Source organism: Elephas maximus, chromosome 20 (genome assembly GCF_024166365.1).
Source record: "Elephas maximus indicus isolate mEleMax1 chromosome 20, mEleMax1 primary haplotype, whole genome shotgun sequence".
Classification (NCBI taxonomy): Eukaryota; Metazoa; Chordata; class Mammalia; order Proboscidea; family Elephantidae; genus Elephas; species Elephas maximus.
The window spans coordinates 19,564,233-19,586,474 of record NC_064838.1 but is presented as its reverse complement, the minus strand read 5'-3'; positions in this window follow the sequence as shown (position 1 = coordinate 19,586,474).

The window sequence follows — 22,242 nt, the reverse complement described above, 5'->3', positions numbered from 1 at the left end:
CATAATAAAAGCAGTACTGTTATATTATTATAATAAAAGATAGTCCTGGCCCCTGACCTTTGCAAATGGCTACTCCAGCAATGCAGAGACTAACAGAGGCCTTTCCACCCACGGCACCAACGCTCAGCCAGGCTCCCGTGTGATGCTCCTGCTTAGTCACAGACAGAGCTGCACTGAGGAAGCTGCTTCATTAAAATATGGAAATAGCTGTCACGTTGCTATCACCCAGCCCAGCCATCAAGCACTCCAAATTGGTTTTTGCCGTTTTCTATGGCACAACATACATTTGTTAACTTTGGAAACAGTAAACACCACCTGCAAAGTGTCTTTAATATTTAATGTAACTATAAATTGTTTTGGAAATAAATCCAGCCGAGTGGCAAAGCAGCAGAAGGGACAGGAAGGGAATCCAAAGACCTGCTCCATATGGGGGCAGAGTGGGCCACGGGGCTGGGGCTCAGTTTCTAATTCCAGTTACTGGTCAGGCCTTTAAGTGTCTGACTTGAAGGCTTTATCAGCCGATGGGTAATGCTTCACCTCAATGCTATATTGATTCTGAGCTCATGACTGCTTACTTGGTTCACAGAGGAGGTCGGATACTTCAGTGGGGCCCACCTCAACGAGAACTATCTTGAGGGTGCTTTGGTTAATGTCAGAATCCTGGGAGGTGCCAATGATTAACATGATTGGCTGCTAACCAAAAGGTTGGTAGTTTGAATCCACCCAGAGGCACCTCAGAAGAGAGACCTGGTGATCTACTTCCAAAAAATCAGCCATTGAAAACCCAGAAGCACAGTTCTACACTGACACACATGGAGTCCCTGTGAGTTGGAATGGATTCAATGGCAGCCAGTTTTTGGTGTTGGTTCTGTCAACATTAACCATGGCCTTGGTGGGAAAAGAGTAATCAGTGGCGAGCTATCATAGCCCAGCCAGCTTTTAATCCCCACCAATCACAATGCCCAGGCTGTGTGCTTACGGCTGGTGGCCAGTCTGTTTCATCTGTCACTATTCACTGTGCACTATTTCTTCTCCTTCCTGTCTCTCTCTGTCCCTTCTCCCACACTGGTATGTGACCTCAGAAAGTAATGAAACCCCTTTTTGTCTCCCTTTCCCCATATATGAAATTGGGATGATAATAATACCTAGCTCACTGTGTTACTGTAGGTTTCAGTGGGCTAACACATGTAAAGTAGTTAGAACAGTGCCTGGAATCTGGGGTGATAGATAAATGTTTACTATGCTGTTGCCGCTGCAGCCGGTGATAGTGATCTTGCAACCTGCTTGTGTTGCTCTCCTCATTCCCACCCCAGCCACACTGCCCTTCCCTCAGTACTCAGCTTGCTCCATGCTCCCTCCCAGCACCAAGCCTTTGCACATGCTGTGTCTTCTGCAGGAATGCTTTTCCTTCCTTAATTTGCCAGGTTAACGCCTATTTATCTCTCAGCTCTCAGCTCAGTCAGCTGAATGCTGATTTTGAGGAAGGAAAGGCAGGCTCTCTCTTCCTGCCTTCCCAGGTGGTAACTAGGCCTCTGGGGCTGGGAGAGGGGGAGTCTCTGTTTAGCCCACTCCAGGTCATCTGCCCACTTGTTCCCGGAGACAGAGGACCATAATCAGCAGCCCTATTAAGAGCTATATGCTTCAGATAGTGGTGGTGGGTGTACAACATGGTGAACCTCATTAACCTCACTGACTTGTACATATAAAAATGGTTGAAATGGCAAACATTTTGTTATGTATGTTTTATGACAATAAAATATAAATAAAAAGCCTTATGCTGGAGGGAAGGAGCTGAGCAATTGCCCAACAGAAGGAAGCCACTCTTCTTGGCAGACGAAACCATCATTGTTCGTTAAAATAAGTGTATTCTGGGACAGTCACCCTGGAAGCCACTTGAGGCCCAACTGTGGTGGGTGACCAGTTAGGAGCAATTGCTGCAGTCCAGGCTAGAAGGATGGGGTCTGATGATTTGGGCGATATTTCAGAGTGAGAGGGTGAATGGTAATTCGAAGGCTTCTAACCTGGGTAAGAGGGTGACGGTGGTATCTGGAAGGTGAGTGACAACATTTCTGTCACCAGTCACCTCTTGTGATGTAACCCAAGGAAGTGGATGATTGTGTGGGGCTCTGAGAAAATGGTGTCCAGCCTAGAGAGGGAGACAGGGTTGGGGGTGGAAGGGAAGCCCAGTGTCTCCAAATTCATACCATTTAAGCAGATACATTAAGAGAAAGTTCGCACTAATTCAACTAATTAGTAAAGGCATATCAGTGCCAGCCTAGTCATTGCTTGGTCCTTCTGGCCAAATGCAAAGCTAGTTGCTCATGATGTCTTCTTGCTATTTTAGTCTTTCTGAGCATAGTAGGGGCTCTGGTGTAAGTACATCTTAATGCCTGTGTCTTAGTCATCTAGTGCTGCCATAACAGAAATACCAAAAGTGGATGGCTTTAACAAAGAGAAATTTATTTCCTTACAGTAAATTAGGCTAAAAGTCCAAATTCAGGGTGTCAGCTCCAGGAGAAGGCTTTCTCTCTCTGTTGGCTCTGGAGGAAGGTCCTTGTCCTCAATCTTCCCATGGTCGAAGGAGCTTCTCAGCCACAGGGACCCTGGGTCCAAAGGACGCGCTCTGCTCCTGGTGCTGCTTTCTTGGTGGTATGAGGTCCCCCGTCTCTCTGCTTGCTTCTATCTTCTATATCTCAAGAGATTGCTTCAAGACACAATCCAGGCCTGTAAGTTGAGTCCTGCCTCACTCACACAACTGCCTCCCATCCTCCCTTATTAACATCATAGAGGCAGGATTTACAACATATAGGAAAATCACACAATACCAGGAATCGGGGCCTAGCCCAATTGATATACACATTTTGAGGGGACATAATTCAATCCATGACAGTCTATTTCCTTGGTTCTTTTTTTTTAAATCAGAATTTTAATACCTGCTCAAACTTTTTAAAAACGGCTCACCCTTTTTACCCTCTTGCTTTTTCTTCTCTTTTTTAAAATAGTGCTGAAGATATACCTAACAGAACATTTGCCAATTCAACAGCCTCTACACATACAATTCAACAATGACATTGATTACATTCCTCATGCTGTACAACCATTATCACTGTCCTTTTTCAAATTATGCCACCACTGTTAATACAAACTCAATGCCACCTAAGCTGAAGCTCCCTTGCCCCCATCTTTCCCCTAAACCCATTGCCGTCGAGGCAATTCCAATGCATAGTGACCCTACAGGACAGAGTAGAAACCACCCCATAGGGTTTCCAAGGTTGCAATATTTATGGAAGCAGACTGTCACATCTTTCTTCCGTGGAGCCACTGGCTAGGTTTGAACCGCTGACCTTTTAGCCATCAGCTGAGCACTTAACCACTGCATACCAGGGCTCCTCTCTCACCCCCCGTACCCACTAAGAAGCTTTGGTTTCTATATATTTGCTTATTTCATATAAGAGAGATTATACAGTATTTATCCTTTTGTGACTGACTTATTTTGCTCAGCATAATGTTTTCTAGGTTCATCCATGTTGTGGCATGCATCAGGACTTCATTTCTCTTTATGGCCGAGTAATATTCCATTGTATGTACGTACCACATGTTTATCCATTCATCTGTGGGTGGGCATTTTGGTTGCATCCACCTGTTTTCTTGGTTCTTGGTTGTCCTGGGAACCGTGTTCTTCTGTATGAGTAAGGTGGGTCCCTGTTTAAGCTACTTTGTAATAGCCATTGTATTGCCTGATTGGCATGAGAATCTAAGTCTGGGAAGAAGTGCTTTATCCTGCTTATCAATGTGCTATTAGGTATATCAAAATAATATGCCCAGAAAAGAATTCTTGGTTCTTCTTCCCAAACCCATACCTCCCTAAGTCTTCTCATCTTCTCATCTCAGTAAATGGCACCACCGTCAATCCTCAGGCCAAAAGTCTAGAATTTGAAACTCATATTTTCTTTTCTCCCACATCCAATCTACCAATAAATCCTGTTGACTCTTCCTCCAAAGTACATCCCAAATCCACCCTCTTCTCTCCCTCACCCCCACTTTCCTCTAGTTCAGGGCCCAGCAAATTTTTCCTGAAAGAGGCCAGATAGTAAATATTTTCAGCTTTGTGGGGCATACGGTTTCTGTGGCAATGACTCAACTTGCCTTTAGCACAAAAACAACCATAGACAATATGTAAACGGAAGGGCATGGCTATGTTCCAATAAAACTTTATTTACAAACACAGCGGCCCACAGGCCATAGTTTTTAGATCCTTTTAGTAATCGAAGCCACTGCTATGTCTTGTTGGACCAATGTTTCTACCCTGCAAACTGGCCTCCTTGCTCCCACACTTGCCATGCCCCTAGTGTACATTGTCCACACAACAGCCAAAGTGATCTTTAAAGAAAGTAATCACATGATGACTCTCCCTGGTTTATAATCGTCCAGTAGCTTCCCATTGCTCCTAGAAGAAAACCCATAGTCTTCCCCTATTGGCACTACCCCCTCCGTGGCCTGGCTCCTGCCTCCTCTCTGATTTCACCTCCTGACCGTCTCCCTTTTGCCCACAATGCTCCAAATCCACTGGTTTCCTTTCTGCTCCTCAAACTCCCCAGTCCCGTTCCCTTCACTCTTCTGCCTGGAACATCCCTCCCTGAGGGCTCCCTGTGGCTTGGCCCTTCATCACTCAGCTTGTGACTCAAATATCACTCACCCAAAGACAGCCCTTCTGACCCAAATCTAATGCTGCCCCCACCTGTTCTCCATGACAACCTTTGAAAGGGTCTTTTTTGTTGATTTGTTTATCGTTTGTCTTCCCACTCTGGAATGTCAGCTCCGCGAGAGCAGGGACCTTGTGTGTCTGTTCGGCACTAACATCAGTGGATGGCATATAGCAGGTCCTTGAATATTTGCTCATTGCATGAAAGGAGGCTACCGATCTGTATTTTTAGGCAACGCCCAAGGTCTGTTCACTTCAGATTTCCCCAGCTTTTACCAAGCCCTCCTTATGCTGCCTGCTGAATAGCTCATCCATTGCGTGTGATACAGCCAGAAAAAGCCCGCTGCATGTCTGAGTCACTGTGCTTGTCCAGGGACCTCTGTGTAAACCTCTTTGTCATCCCAAGGCCAAGCTGGTAGAAAGGCTGCTATTCCAGCAGCTGGACTCTACACAGGGGCCTCTTCAACAACAGCTGTGATGCTGTCCAGGAGCGGTGGGTGTGCTAGGTCGCACGGAAGCTCAGACTCAGGAATCCTGCCTTCTGTTCCTGGTGCTCCCGGACGTGTAGTAGAAGTTTACTGGTGCTTAATGTCCTTGTTTCTGAAATGCCCTCCCCTAGGTGCTGATGAATCTCTTCCTTTTCTTATTATTCCCCACCCCTCTCCCACCATCTCCCTTTTTCATTAGGACATTGGGGCAAGACATTGCTAGTTGCCAGTTAATATCCTTTCTTCCCTTCTTCCTTGGTCATAGAACCCTGATTTTGTTTGAGATGGCAATGTATCCAGGTAAAAGATGACATTTCCCAGCCTCTTTTGCAGTTAGCTGTGGCCATGTGACTATGTCATGGCTATTAAGATATAAGCAGAAGTGTTGATGGAATTTCCGGGGAGAGTGATAAAGGATGCTGAGTCAGCAAATATTACATAATTTAGTCCTTTACTTCCTCCTGCCTAGAATGCAGATGTGATGGCTGGAGCCTTAGCAGCCATATTGGACCATGTGGTGACCTTGAGAATGAGTGCCAGGTAATGAGAATGGAAGTACAAGAAAGATGGAAGGAACCTGGTTGATTTTGTGAATACAAAAACCAACAAACCCACTGCCACTGAATCGATTCTACCTCATAGCAACCCTATAGGATAGAGTAGAACTGCCCCCATAGGGTTTCCAAGGCTGTAGATCTTTACAGAAGCAGACTGCCACGTTTTTCTCCCTCAGAGTAGCTGGTGGGTTTGAACTACTGACCATTTGGTTAGCAGCCAAGCACTTTAACCACTGTGCCACCAGGGCTCCTATACCTATGTTAGGATTTGCTTTATGTTAGAGCACTTGTTGTCAACTGCAGCTGCACATTGGAATAACCCAGGATGCTGTGAAAAATACTTAGGTTGGGAGGCTTTGAAAAGTACCCCAGAGATTCTGATGTAATTGGTCTTTTGGGGAGTGATCTTGACATCGGTATTTTATTAAAACTCCCCTGGTGATCCCTTAATGTGCCAAGACTGAGAACACTGTGTTAAAGAACAAACACTTGTGTAAGAGAATAAACTGTTTTAAACTATACTGTTTGAGTTTCGCTCTGTAACTGTAACAGTGGTAATCAGAAATCTGGTTTCAGGAGGAGCAAGAACTATGCCAAGCCGAGCAGGAGCCCTAGTCACATCCTGCCTTGTTCGGGAGTGTATAGGGTAGATCTCAATGCAAGGTGCATGGAGACAGATCTGTGAAATATTAAGCTCAATTCTCTGTCCCTTTACCCACATGAATAAAACAGCATGTATAACTAAAAATAAACTTCAGGATTAAAATAAGCATTTAAATTTAGAGTAGTCAGATGTGGTACTTTTGTCAATAAATATCTTTTCTGAAAGCGAAATCCAAGTGTAAGGATCTTTAGAAGCCAAGAACTCTTTCTTCCCAGGACCCAGATACCTCCACCCCCACCCCCACCCCAAGGGAGCCAGGATCAAGGTGTGCAGCTCTGCCTACTATTGAGAGAGCTGATTTAAATAAAATAAGCAGGTTAAAAACTCAAACCAAGCCCGTTGGCCGTGGAGCTGATTCCAACTCATAGCAACCCTCTGTGACTGAGGAGAACTGCCCTATAGGGTTTCTAAGGAGCGGCTGGTGGATTCGAACTGCTGACGTTTTGGTTAGCAGCCAAGCTATTAACCACTGCGCCATCAGGGCTCCAAACCTGGGTTCAAATCCCAGCTCTACCACCAACAAGCTGGGCGCTTTGGGGCAAGTCATTTAACCTGCCTATGCTTCAGGATTCCCCCCCGTGCAAAACGGGCTTCATGATTCCACCCAGGACCCAGGATTAGGGTGAGCATTAAATGACAGTGCACTCTTTGAAAAAGCCCTTGGCATCCCGCCTGACCCTCAGTAACTTCGCAGTAAATGTCAGTCTTCACTCCTAGGCGTGGCTGGTGGCTCTTCCGGAACCAAGCCTCTTTCCAAAAATACCGGCTCCTAAGAGCCGGGAGGTGCTTCTCCTCCACTGCTGGAAAACGGTGTCGAGATAGGGTTTATGAATAGGGTGCTAAATGAGCGAACACATGTCTGGAAATAAAGGTAATTCATCCCTGGGGAGATACCATCTCCCAGGTTCAGGGGTTAATGGGCTCAGAGGATTCATAACAAACAGGGCCCGAGACAAATTGGCCGATGGAACTGAGCCGCTATTGTTTCTCAGACAGCTCTTCAGCTGTGTCCTATTTATTAGCATGGCTGCCGGAGAAACAAATTAAAAGGCAAGCCCCCTCAAAGATAGCAGGCCCGGAGCACGAGGGGCAAACCGCCCTGGAAGTCTGCGCTGGCGACACCGAGGCCGTGTTCCTGCAGCAGCGGGCGGGCGGGCAGGCGGGCGGGCGGGCAGGCGGCGGGGCCCCGACGCTGAGCACTGGCTCCCGGCCAGCTCCCTGCGCTCAATATGGGCGCAGCCAAGAGCCCAGCCCGTGGAAAACCACTTACAGAGTAGAAGGAAACACATGGCAGGCATGACCCTCTGCAATCGTAAAAGGCTGCGTGGAGGAAGACCAGAGGAAACAAATTATGCTCTCTGGGACGGTCCATCTGGAAGTGTGGGCTGGGACCGTTATTACAAATAAATATGGCCAGCCAAGTGACGTCTGGGAGTCGCTGGGTGTTTTCATCCTCTTGGAATCGTCAGAGGAACTCCGTACACAAACATGGGTCCCTAAACGGGCAACACAGCCCAGCGCCCGAGGCTGCTCTGCTCCCTAGGCCCGTGGGTTGCTTCAGTTTTCTAGGAAAGGCAGGAGAGTGGCCAGGGGTTCATACGTCAGGAGCTTTGGGATGGGTGCCTGTATCTGGGAGAGAACACGGGAGTTCTTGCTGATATACCCTGTGGAATATCTGGCCAGATGGAGGGTAGGCCCCTCTAGGTAATTAGTTTCTACAGGGCTCCTCAAAATGGGGCCCTTGAGCCATTTTGGGATCCCTGGGTGGGTGGTGCAAATGATTAAGTGCTCAACTACTAACTGAAAGGTCGGCAGTTCAAACCCACCCAGAGGTGCCTCGGAAAAAAGTCCTGGCAATCTGCTTCCAAAAGGTCACAGCCTTGAAAACCCTGTGGAGCACAGTTCTAACCTACACATGTGGAGTCGCCATGCGTTGGCATCAACTCCACAGCAAGTGGTTTGATTTCTTTGTTTTACAGCCAGTTTTATCTTGAGGTGCTGGCTGATAGTACAGATTCCTGGATCCTAGTCCAGACCACCAGGGTTAGGCTCTCTGAGAGTCAGCCCAGGAATCTCGCATTTTACAACAGCATCTTGGGAGGTTTCTATGTACCCTGAAGTGGTGCTTCTCAGACTGAAGCATTGGAATCACCCAGAGAGCCTGTGAAACACAGATGGCTCGGGCCCACACGGGCAATCACCCCTGTTTCAGGAGGTCTGAGGTGGTGCCTGAAGATTCGCGTTTCGAACAAGTTCCCCAGATGCTCGTGCACCTGGCCAGGGTACCACACTTCGAGTAAGGCCACTTTAAAGTTTGTAAACCACTGAACAACGAGCTGCCCTCAGGATGACCGATGACCCGTAGTCACAAAGTTGGCTAGAGCCCCAGCTGAGTGAGCCCCCTGTCCTCAAGCCTCACAAGGTCTGGGGTTGAAGCTCCACTCCCAGGTACCCCAAAGACCCTGAAGATGTCACCCTTAGGCCTCTCAGACTTAGTAATGATTCCAGGAGGGATTTGTTCTAGAATTTTCCTCACAGAATGGAAGGTTCTATACAGTGGTTTAGAACGCTAAACCAATTAATCGCTATCTGCGGGATGGTACCCAGGAATCATCAGGATTTGAGTCCAAAGTGCAGCCAGAGTAGAAAACCTGGTGCAAAATCACAAACCCTAACTACCCTTAGAATCACCCACTGTTGTTATTGTTAGTTGCTGTTAAGCCGGTCCCCCAACTCATGGTGACACTATGCACAGCACAATGAAAAGCTGCCCAGTCCTGTTCTGTCCCCAAGATAGACTGCAGATCAGACCATGTACTGTTGTGATCCATAGTGTTTTCATTGACTGATTTTCAGAAATAGATCACCAGGCCTTTCTTCCGAGTCTATTTTAGTCTGGAAGCTCCACTGAATCCCGGTTAGCATTATAACAACAAGCCATCCTCCACGGACAGATGGGTGGAGGCTGTGCATGAGAGGCGTTGGCCAGAATCACCAGGGCAGTGGTTACAAAGCACAAAAGTTGGGCCCCGCTGCACCCTCGAGGTTCTGACTTGACTTAATGATTTGGGGTAGAACCTGGGCAATTGGCCTTAAAAAAAAAAAAAAACTCCCCAAGAAACTCCCATCCGGAGAAGCCAGGATGAAGAACTGCTGGCCTGGTGCAAACGGACTCTGAAGCAGTAAATCTTGGGAAGGATTAAGGGATGGGATGGAACCAACACCAAAGACAACTGTAAACGCAGACTGGCCCTGGCTGGACTGGGGGGCAGGCTCTGCTGAGGAAAGGCAGGAGAGAAACGTCCTTGCAGGTGTTCTGGGGGTGCAGCCAGAGGGGCCTGGCCAGGCCAGACCTCAAGCCCCTTACTCCTGGATTTCTACAGCTTTGTAGGGGCCGAGGAGAAAGGTTTGCTAGGATGACTGCCTCACCTGGGGTATTTATTAAAGTGTAGATTCCTAGGTCTTGCTTCGGCCTTCTAATTCTGGGGGTAGAACGCTAGAACCTGCGTAGATGTTCCCAGTGACTCTAATGCACATTATAATCAGAGAACAACTGGCCTGAAGGCTCTAGCTACCTGAGCGAAGGTGGATATTTAGAGGGTGTAGCCAGAGAACAACAGGGATTGTTCTTTGCCATCTTTGGCTTCTCTGAGGCCTCTGCTGGGCACAGGATCCTCAGACAAACCTTCTCCCAAAGATAAAAGCCTGACCATTCCACTGAATTTACATCTGGGCCCAATAAATGGAGCTGACTGCACCCATGTGAGGCTGGGCGGTACACTCGGTTGCTTTTGTTTTGATTTGCTTTTAAGACCTTTGTAATAGGATGAGCTAGATTGCTGGCAAAGAAATGGATTTTTTCTCTCTCTGGGGAATTCTAAATGTCCACAACGGAGATTTAGGCTGCCCATCCCGTTTCCAACAATGACAAATGTTTAATGGCCCAGCTTTGGCCAATGGTCCTGGCCCGTCCTGTCTGATCATAACAAATGCTTCCCTTGTAATCTGCTGTCTCTGGAGTTACCAGGAATTTCAGACTGGGAAGAAGCGGGGAAGGGAGGGGTAGGGAGAGGGGAACAGAGAGAGGGAGAGACAGAAAGAGGAGGAGGAGAGAGGAAAAAAGGAAGAGAGAGAAAGAGAGAGACAGGGATATAAGGGCGGGAGGGGGAGGAGAGAGAGAAAGGAAGAGGGAGGGAAAGGGAGAGAGAGAGAAAAAATGAACTGTTTAAGTCCCCTAAGTGGCATAGTGGTTAAGTGCTACGGCTGCTAACCAAGAGGTCGGCAGTTTGAATCCGCCAGGCACTCCTTGGGAACTCTATGGGGCAGTCCTACTCTGTCCTATAGGGTTGCTTTGAGTCGGAATCCACTTGATGGCAGTGAGTTTGGGTTGTTTTTTTAAGGCCTGGGAGGAAATCCTGGTGGCATAGTGGTTAAGAGCTATAGCTACTAACCAAAAGGTCAGCAGTTCGAATCTCCCAGGCACTACTTGGAAACTCTACGGGGCAGCTCTGTTCTGTCCCATAGGGTCGCTGTGAGTCGGAATCAACTTGATGGCAACGGGTTTGGATTTTTTTTTGGTTTAAGGCCTTGGCAGGTCCCTGGGTGATGCAAATGGTTTGGGTTCAGCCAGTAACCAAAAAGTCGGTGATTCAGACCCACCCAGCAGTACCGCAGAAGAAAAGGCCTGGTGATTTGCTTCCGTAAAGATTATAGCCAAGAAAATCCTATGGAGCTGTTCTACTGTAACACCTGCGGTCACCTTGAGTTGGAATTGACTTGACAGCACAAGACAACAACAGCAAGACCTTGGCAGGTCCCTGGCTGGCACGGATGGTTTGTGTTCCATTACTAATGTGCTTGGCTGCGGACTGAAAGGTTGGCAGTTCGAACCTACCTAGCAGCTCCATGGAAGAAAGACCCGGCAATCTGCTTCCATAAAGATGACAGCAAGAAAACCCTATGGGGGCAGTTCTGTCTCTATAAGTGAGAATCAGCTCGACGGCATTGGGTTTGATCTTTTGGGTTAAAACCTTGGCATATTCACAAATTAACTCTGAAGTTTCAGCCGTTTGTGAAGGACCCAAAGGCACTCAGCCACAGCCATTTGCCATTACAATGAGGCACAAATTTGACCCATGTGTCACAAGGCTGTGGTGGGGAGCAGGTCTCCTAGCTGGGGAAGTGGCAGAGGCATCCACCTAGCATCTTACCTGTGTGGAACGCGTGACGTGGTGGGAATTTTGTTTACTGGTGAAAAATGGCCATGTGGCCAGAGAGAATCTCAGAGAACATAGAAATAACCGTTACCTTAAGGGGTGAGACCAGCACAGAAGCGCCTGGCTTTTGGTAGAAATGCATTTGAGAGAAAGCCATGAACCTGTATCATCATTTCCGACATTCAGAATCTGGGATTCCTGAAGGCCTCAGAATTGGCCCGCTCGGTGGATATTGATAATGTTACGGTCCTGGGGGAAAGAGTATCAATAAATGTTCACATTTATTGGGTGCTTATTATGCGCCAGGCCAAGCGATAACTTAGCACACATCATCTTGTCTAACCCTACAGCAACCCTAGAGGTGCAGTCTTCTATGATCGCCATCTTCTAGATGGGGAAACTGAGGCACAGAGAAGTTATCCAGGTTCATCCAGGTCCACAGCTGGGTATTTGACCCCAGGCCGTCGGACTATGGTCCCTGTACTCCTGGAGTCCCTGGTGGTGCACACAATTAATGCACTTGGCTGGTAACGAAAAGGTTGGAGGTTTAAGCCCACCCAGAAATGCCTCAGAAGAAAGGCCTGGCAATCTACTTCCGAAAAACCAGCCATTGAAAACCCTGCGGCGCACAGTTCCGCTCTGACACACGTGGAGTCGTCATGAGTTGGAACTGACTCCCTAGCAACTGCTAACTGGTACCCCGACTCCTAATCTTTACACTGTGCCACCAGACGAGCGCTGGCCGGTAGAACCACAACGGGGGCCACAGACATCATTTCAGATTTTCTGGTAGCCACATGAAATAAATAAATAAATGGAGGAGGTGAAATTAATTTTTAGAATATATTTTACGGTACCAATTTATCCAAAATATCATTTCAACATGTAGCCAATATTTAAAAATTATTGGAATATTTTGCATTCTCTTTTTCATGCTAAATCTGTGAAATCCGTAGGTATTTTGCACCTTCAACACATGTCGATTAGGACAGGCCACGTTACAAGTGGTCAGTAGCCACAGGTGGCAAGTGGCTACCATGTTGGGCAGTGTAGGACGGTTAAGTTGGAGGATTGGTCAAAGCACAGAGCCTGGGGCACCAGGAGCTCTGAGAGGACAGTTGTGCTTAGCTGACTCATGTCCCCGACTCCTGGTGACCCTGTGCACAAAGAAAACACTGCCTCGTCCTGCACCATCCCCATGATCAGTTCGGAATAGAACCTGTATAATCCATAGGCTTGTTTTAATTTTTTTAGATAATTTATTTTATTTTTTGTTGTTGAAAATATACACAGTGTAACAAACACTAATTCAAAAATTTCTACATGGATGCATTGATTATATTCAAGTTGTGCAAACATTCTCACCCTCCTTTTCTGTATTGTTCCTCCCCCATTAACGTGATCCATAGGGTTTTCTTTGGCTGGCTTTTGAAAGTAGATTGCCAAGCCTTTCTTCCCCAGTTCATCTTAGTCTGGACTTCCACTAAAGCCTGTTCAGCATCCTAGTAACACCCAAGTGTCCCCTGACAGGTGGTGGCTGCGCATGGAGTGCCTTGGCCGGGAATTAAACCCAGGTCTCCCCACACAGAAGGCAAGAATGCTACCACTGGCCACCACTACCCTGTTCTTAGAACAATAAGTATTATTATTATTATTGTCCAATGCTTACTGTGTGCCAGACATTGTGAACAGACAAGGACCCCATGGCTCAACTTCCCCAAGCATTTGCCCACATGTTGGAATTGGGATTTGAAGCAAGAAGCCTGGAATAGCAAAGACCTACGCAAGAGAGGCTGCCATGGGCATGGGATTGTCTCCTTGGGGGCGCCCTGGAGTGGCACGGCTGTACCCTAGCCCTGCCCACTGGGTGGGATAAACATCCTCCTCATTGACTCTTCCCACTGCCAGGTTGCCATGGTTACCACTGGCTTCCTCACCCTCTGAATAATGGAGGACAACAGTGGTAACTGCAACCACTGTCACCGCCTCCGTTAGACAGCTCCCCCTTCAATTCCTAGTAAACTGGAGCTGAGGTGGGAAGGGAATAGGCCTAGTTGCCATGAGAACAAGGGAGGCAGCTCTCCGTGACCTCATCTCTAGAAACCAAGGGGACTTCTCTCTAGTGCTTGAGTTTTCATTGATCTGCCCTCTCTGTCCTCTCCCCTTCTGCTTTAGTTTTCCCCAACCAGGGCATCAGCAAGTGCCTGCCTGCCTGCACTGCGTGTTACTGCTCACGCCCCTGTTGCTCTTTTCAGATGATGATTCTGAGCCCCCAGTCTTGCTTCTTCTGCCCTTGCAGAAATGCACTGTCTGATATAGGATATGAACCCTTTGCCTGGGAGTCCAATGGAGATTTATGGTTAGGAGAGAGGCCCAGAGAGTCCAGGTCTTTCCTCCTGTCACCATAGAATTTCAGTGATTATTCCAGTCTTCCTATCTGTAAAATGGGAACAATGGCTGTTGTGGGGATTAAATGCAAGGACAATAGCAGAGAAGTTATGAGCTGGATCCTTGAAGTCAGATACACCTGCCTTTGATCCTGACCCTCTAGCTGTATGACCTCAGACAAGTTAACTTTCTGAGCCTCCATTCCCCCATCTGTGCAATGAGGACAGAGTCGTTGGGTGGTGCAAATGGTTAGTACACTTTCATGCTGTTACGGATTGAATCGTGTCCCCCCAAAATGTGTGTCAACTTGGCTAGGCCATGATTCCCAGTATTGTGTGGTTGTCCTCCATTTGGCGATTTGATGTGTTTATCCTATGAGTTTCACATCCTAGGCTCTATAATGTCAATGCGGCAGGACTTAATTTACAGGATTAGGTTGTATCATCAATCTCTTTTGAGATATAAAATAGAGAAGTGAGCAGAGGGGAGAGGGATCTCATACTACCAAAAAAGAGGAGCCGGGAGGGGAGCTCATCCTTTGGATGCATGGTCTGTGCTCTGAGAAGTTTCTAGACAACGAGAAAGATTGATGACAAGGACCTTCCCCTAGAGCCAACAGAAAGAGAAAGACTTTCCCTGAAGCTGGAGACCTGAATTTGGATTCTAGCCTCCTGAACTGTGAGAGAATAAATTCCTGTTTGTTAAAGCCATCCACTTGTTGTATTTCTGTTATAGCAGCACTAGATAATGAAGACACATGCTAACCAAATGTTGGTGGTTCGAGTTCACCCAGAGGCTCCTCGAAAGAAAGCCGCGGTGAGCTACTTCCTAAAACTCAGCCACTGAAAGCCCCGTAGAGCACGATCCCGCTCTCACCCACGTGGGGTCACCGTAAGGCAGAATCGACGTGCCGTGACTGGCTAACTGGTACCATGAGGACAATAGTTTTATCTATCTCACAGGGACTTAATGTACCAACGATTCTAATGCACAGCACATCCTCCTATCCCCATGCCCCTGCCTGGCTGTGACCATCTCAGTCCACCAAGGCCAGTGACCTTGTTCTCTCTGTGTCCTAACCAAGAGCAGTGACACAAGACTCTGCCCTTGATAAAAGAGAACCACCTGCCTCCCACCCGATGCAGGGAAGGGAGATAAGATACCTCCATTTCCTCCCTTGACTCTCTGCAGCTGTCACCAGCTTCCCATAAAATGGTCCCACTGGGTGGGCCTAATAGCTCCGAGGGAGATTAAGAGTTTGGAGTTGACAGTAATAGCGTGCTTCTCCAAACCTGTGGTGGTGACACCCTTCATCACTTTGAGGCATGGGGCAGCTGTGGCGGTGGTTGATGCGGTGGCATCACTAGTGGGGTGTGGGGTGCAAACTGCACCCCCAACACTGTCAGAGGGGGTGACACCAAAATGTCTATAGGGTCTGCAGAGGTGGCAGGAATGGGTGGGCTGGTGTTGCTGGAGGAGGGGCCACCAAGGCAGTGGCGTCACTAGGATTGGTGTTACCCGTCACCTACTGTGGTAACTCATCACCACCCCCCGCCTGCCTGTCAGGGTGGGGTGGCCAGGCCATGGTGCCTGCCATTGGGCAGAGACGAGGGTCTCCACCTTGGCCAATGGGAGAGAGAAGAAGCTACTGGGAGGGGGAGCAGGCTGCTCCACCCGTTGAAGGGGGAGGGGATATTGGCACCATGAGTCCTGCACTGGGTGACAACAGCTGTAGTGATGCCACTGGGTTGATGATGGGGCGAACAGGGGAGGATCTGCAATATTCCTTTCCCCAAACAATGTGAATCCTTCCTGCCCTCCTTCCCACTGGCCCTTAAGATACTTTCACAGGGCAAGAGGGAACCAGAGTTTGGGGGTCCCTCCAAAGTCAGTGGGGAGTCTTGAGAATATGGATAAAATTTGCAAGTACATGCATTTTGCTAGGAGAGCAGAACCAGCACTCACCCAGATCTCATAAGCAGGTTTCTTCAAGTATAGTCTCTGCAGTACCGTGTTGGGCTGTCCTGTACCAACTTGCAAAAGCCAGTTGTTAAATTTTCAGGAATTTTGTGTTAATGTGTAATGTTGTGAAACACAAATATTAAGTATTAAATTTTATAAACTTACAATTAAATAAATTATATTAAGAACAAACGTAATAAATACTCAAAACTCATCACTTCCTCTTTGGCTTCTTTTCACTTTTAGCTATACTCTTGGGGTTATATGTGTAGCTTTAACACCCCATAATGGTGGGCTACTGAGCATCTCTTCCCAACACTGCAGTCAGTGATGTCATGTTAATAGCTTGAAATTGGCCATCTGGGGAATATTTACACCACAGAAATTGAAAAGCACTATAAACCAGCCCTCCCCACTGCCCAGAGCCCTTGTTAAACATTTACAAGCTCCTCACTGTCCCTGCCCCAACCACAACAGAATGATCTAAGGTGGTTGGTTACATACAAATACAGATCCCAGACCCACTGAATCAGAACCTTGATTTGGGACCTGAGAATATTTTTTAAAGCATTCCCCAGGGTATTCCTAAGCACACTGAAAACAATGAGATATTGGGAGAGAATAAGAACGGGAAGGAGGAATGGTGATGTGGAGGGAAAGAGAAAGGGAAGGAAAAGAAAGGGATCCCAGGGCCAGCTGGAGCACAATTTTAATGTGGGTAAAGGCTGAATTCCAGTGTCTGCTACCTGTTAAAATTATTATTGTGTTATGAGAAATGTTTGTTGAGTGCTCACTATGGTTTAGGCACAACGTCAAGTGCCTTAAATGCAATGTTTCATTTATATCTCATGTTGGTGTAAGAGTTATTTATTACCCCCATTTTACAGGAGAGGAAGGTGGGAGGAGGCAGACCTATGGACAAGTCCAGTGGCCGTGGTCTTCCCCGATTTTCCCCTGCTAGCATTTTTTTAGCATCTTTAGGCTTTGGAACAATCCACCTACCCCCTTGAAGCCTGATAAGCAGCAGAGCTAAAGTACCGTGTAGTGAAGCATGTAGCTCCTGAAGTATAACACTGGCTGGAGGAGGGACCTGCCAGTCCCTCATCTATGGTGCAAAGTGGGGACACGCATAGGAGAGTTTTCTATCTTCGCCCAGACAGCTTTCCGAGCAGGGGGACTGCTCATCATGGAACTGTTTCCTGATGTTTGCTGTCTGTTGTCTCTGAGCAGGGTGGATTATCCAATAAGCAAGGTATTATGGATTGAATTGAGTCCCCCCAAGATGTGTGTCAACTTGGCTAGGCCATGAGTCCCAGTATTGTGTGGTTGTCCACCTTTTTGTGATCTGACGTATTGTAAATCCTAAGCTTTGTGATGTTAATGAGGCAGGATTAGTCCCAGTTATGTTAATGAGGCAGGACTCAATCTACAGGATTAGGTTATATGTTGAGTCAATCTTTTGAGAAAAGAAAGAATGGAGAAGAGAGGAGAGGGACCTCAAACCACCAAGAAAGAAGCTCCAGGAGCAGAGCATGTCCTTTGGGCTGGAGTCCCTGTGCTGAAAAGTTCCTAGACCAGGAGAAGATTGATGATAAGGACCTTCCTCCAGAACTGACAGAGAGAGAAAGCCTTCTGCTAGGGCTGGCACCATGAATTCAGAGTGCTAGCCTCCTAGACTGCTGTTTGTTAAAGCCATTCACTTGCAATATTTGTGTTATAGTAGCAAGTAGTGAACAATTTCACATGGGTTTCAACACGCCACATCAAAGTGAAACCCATGCGAAATTTTTCACTGGAGATTAGTAAGTAAACACGAGTAAGCCTGTGTTTCTTGCTTACTGAGTCATTTGCCCCTGTCAGGGATTGTAAATTTGAAAAGAGGCTTTGATTCTATAGGAAGGTGCTATGGGGTTGGGAGAGAAACAGAAGCTACCCATACCTAGAAGCAGAATCATTGATGTGGTGAAAAAATGAGAAATTGTTCACTACGGATTAATACGTGTCGTGGACTGAATTGTGTCCCCCCAAAATACCTGTCAGCTTGGCTAGGTCGTGATTTTCCTGTATGATTCTATGACTGTCTGCCATTTTGTCATCGGATGTGATTTCCCTATGTGTTGTAAGTCCTATCACTATCATGTAATAAAATGGATTAGTGGCAGTTATGTTATATTGATGAGATCTACAAGATTAGATAGTGTCTTAAGCCAATCTCTTTTGCGATATAAAAGACAGAAGCTAGCAGAGAGACATGTGGACCTCATACCACCAAGAAAGCTTCGCCGGGAGCAGAGTGTGTCCTGAGGTTCCTGTGCCGAGATGCTCCCAGACCAAGGGAAGAGTGATGACAAGGAGCTTCCTCCAGAGCTGGCAGAGAGAGAAAGCCTTCCCCTGGAGCTGACAACTTGAATTTGGACTTGTAGCCTACTAGGCAGTGAGAGAATACATTTGTCTTTGTTAAAGCTATCCACTTACGGTACTTCTGTTCTAGCAGCACTAGATGACTAAGACAGTAAGTAAACACAAATAAGCCCATGCTTACCTTGGTTATTGAATAATCTGCCCCATCTGTGAGTAATCGAAACTGCTTTCATTTTCCAACACTTTGTGTCTTGTGTGTACTGCTCCATCAGACTAGATGTATATAGCACCCACGGGGTGGTTGATGTCACTGGGTGGGATCTTTATCCTAGCAGTCAGTGGCTGCTTGGAATTTTGAGGCAACCTGTGTGTGTAAGACAGAGACTGAGGCTCATACTAAAATACCTTGTCCAGGGTGCACACACAGCAAGAGTTAGAGGCAAAATTCAAACCACAGGAGTTGGTCTGACTCCAAAAGCCATGATCTTACTCCAGCCATAGTACCTGGTACACAAAAGAGCCTCAATACATGCTGGTGACTCATCTGGAAGACATCACCCTGTCAGAGCGGCATTTCTTCTGGAACAGGTTTTAAGATCCAAGATTTTTTTTTCTTTTTTGGGCAAAAATGTACACAACAAAACATATACCAATTCAGCAATTTTTACATGTACAGTTTATTGATGATGGTTGCATACTTCACATTGTGTCACCATTCTCCCTGCCTCTGCCCCTATTGCTTCACCACAGTTGACTTAGACTCTCTGCTTCTCAAAGTTTCATTTGTGTTTTATAGTTACTATTATCCATTTAATCTCATATAGGTAATTCTTTATAAAAGTGTAATGTTCAAGGCGAACATTATTAAATGAGCTAAATTGTTTAAAGGTAACTTCATGGGAAAGTTTCAGTTCAAGGCTTAAAAGTTGTTTCCAGGCAACAGATTGGGGGGGAGGCTCCTCCACTTTCAATGTATCCAGTTAACCTAGTTTCCAATAAGAATATTAAGGTCTGTTCCACATTTTTCCTCCTTTTGATCAAGACCCAAGCTTATTTCTTGAATTCCATTAACCATCCCACATAAGCAAGGAGAAAAGTAGCTCATTCTGAGATGTGAACAATGAAAGATGAAGAGCCCCTGTGCAGGGGTCAGGCATTGAAGATACGTCCTGTAATGTGGTCCATAGAACCATGGCTCCCAGGATCCCACCCTCACTGGTTTCCCTCCTACTTCACTGGCTCATCCTTGTCATCTCCTTTGCTGGGCCCAATAACTGCACTCAGTAAATGTTGATGAGAATGAAGACATAGATGTGAAGACCATGGGGTTCCCAACCATGTTGGGCAGATCAAAAGAAGTCACAAGAAAATTTAGAAACACTGCAGGAGTCAAACAAGAAAACCAAGTCACTAATTATTTGTATCAGTTTCCCAATGCTACCATAATGAATTACCACAAACTTGGTGGCTTAAAACAAGAGAAATTTATTCTCTCACAGTTCTGAAAGTTAGGAGTCTGAAATCAAGGTGTCAGCAGAGCCATGCTCCCTCTGAAGGCTCTAGGGAAGGTCCTTCTTTGCCTCTTCCAGCTTCTAGTGGCTCCTAGTGTTCCTTGCTCTGTGACAGCATCACTCCGATCTTTTTCTGTCTTCATGGCATTCTTCTCCATGTATACCCCCGTGTTTCCTTTTCTTATAAGAACACCAGTCATTGGAATTAGGGCCCACCCTGAAATCTGAAATCAAGATGGTTTCATCTCAAGATTCTTAACTAATTACATCTGCAAAGACCTTATTTCAAACTAAGGTCACACTCTCAGGTGTCAGGTGGATGTGAATTTTTGGGGAACACTATCCAACCTGTTTCAATGTTATAACAAATTTAGCTTTCAAACAGATTTAGTTCAGGAGGCAGTATGTAAATCTTGTTGGGGATGGGTACAGGAGGCTCAAAACAGAGTATTGAGAAGTGGAGAGTTAAATTGGAGCCACGTTGTGAAAGGTTGGCCAAGATGGCTGACTTTGGAATTCAGGGAAGGATGCTGACATCTCTAAGAGAGAAAAGAAGTTGGAAAGGGCTGACCCTGTGGAGGCCCTCAGGGGTCCTGGAGGAGACTGACAGTGTGGGAGGGGTACCGTGCTATCAGTTCTGTGGTCCCCCTATACTGAGCACCCAGGGTGGGACCCAAGAGACTGTGATGGGTGGGGTTTCTCATGGTTTCAAAGAATTTTAGAGCATTAGTCATCTGAGGCCACTAGAAATTCTTTCCATGACATAGGCATCTAAGAGTGGTGTTTGGGATCTGTAGTGGGCCCTGGTGCTGCAGTGATTAAGCACTTGGTAGGCAGTTCCAGCTGCTCCTTGGAAACCCTATGGGGCAGTTCTATTCTGTCCTATAGGGTCACTATGAGTCAGAATTGACTCGATGGCAATGGGTTTGGTTTTTTGGTTTGGGATCTGTAGAATACCAGAAAAAGAGAGTCTCTTAGTCGTCAGATGGGCTGGGGGAATGCTACATATCATATTCTTTTTCAGGAGTCACTGGGTAGTGGAGTTAACATGCTTAGTTACTAACCAGAAGGTTAGAGGTTCAAGTCCATCCAGAGACACCTTGAAAGAATGGCCTGGCGATCTATTTAAAAAAAAAAATCAGCCATGGAACACAGTTCTACTCTGCACACATGGAATCACCATGAGTCGGAATCGACTAGATGGCAACTGGTCTGGTTATATCCTTCTTCATAGAGGTTACAATGTATGTGATCACATGGAAAGCTCTGAAAAGTTCTGCAGACCAAATACATTTTTATCTTTGTAAAACATTTAGAATTGGCTAATGTCCCTGACAATAGCAGGACTCCACCCAGATCCTCTCAGATCTCTTATCATCTGTTTCTGTCCCACCCCTTGTTTTATTGAGGTTTCCTCCCAACACCAGCACTCACAGCCTTTCCTGAGAAGACAGCCTAGGGCCACAGGCAGAGCAGGAAGTACCTTGGGTTTACTTCTCCCTGGGGCAGCCGTTGACCAATGACCAATAAATTGTCCTAATCAGGCAACTCTGAGGTATAATTTAGACTCTAGAGCACCCCCTGCAGGGCCAAGCAAAAACTATCCATGGGGCTTTGCCCGGTTTCCTCCCCTTCCCTGTCCTGCTCTCCCACTCTGTTACTGGTCATTCCTGGGAGCATGCCCTGAGTGAATTGTTCACACATTAGGTCTTTGATTCAGCACCAGCCTCTGGGAAACCTGACCCCAAACACCCGATTTCTCCCACATGAGGACTGTTCATTCTGAAACACCTATCGGCATCATTTGGATCTAGTATTCTTTGGCACACACTTTGAAAAACTCTGCCTTGGAGAATAACCTCCAAACCACTGGATTAATTTTCTGTACAGGAAGAGCCCTGATTTGATGAGGGAAAAAGCCTCCTTTGGGGCCTATCTCTAGCTCAGCCCCCTTCTTTCAAGCTGTTATTTGCTATCCTCAAACACCAGCAGAGTTTCTTAAGAGTCTGTTCTCATCCATTAAACCTCCATTTCCTCCTGGCTCCCAGAATGATCAAGCTCCTCCTGTGAGTACTCCAGAGGCCCTGGGGTTCCCCTTGGTAATGCTCATCCTATTTATAATTACTTGTTATAACTTTTCTTCCCCACAATTCTACAAGGTCCATAAAGACAAGAACTGTGTCTGCCTGTTTCTCTTTATCTAAGAGTAAGAACTCTCACTTCTGTTAAAGTAAAAGCAGAGATTTATTGAGGGTGGTACAATTCCCGAGTTGGGGAAACACAGCAGAGAGGAAACTACCAAGTACTCTGAAGAATGGAGGAAGAGGTGTGGTTTTATAGTAAAGATGGGGAAGGGGAGTGCATGGTGGCCACCTGGTCACCAAGTGGGTACA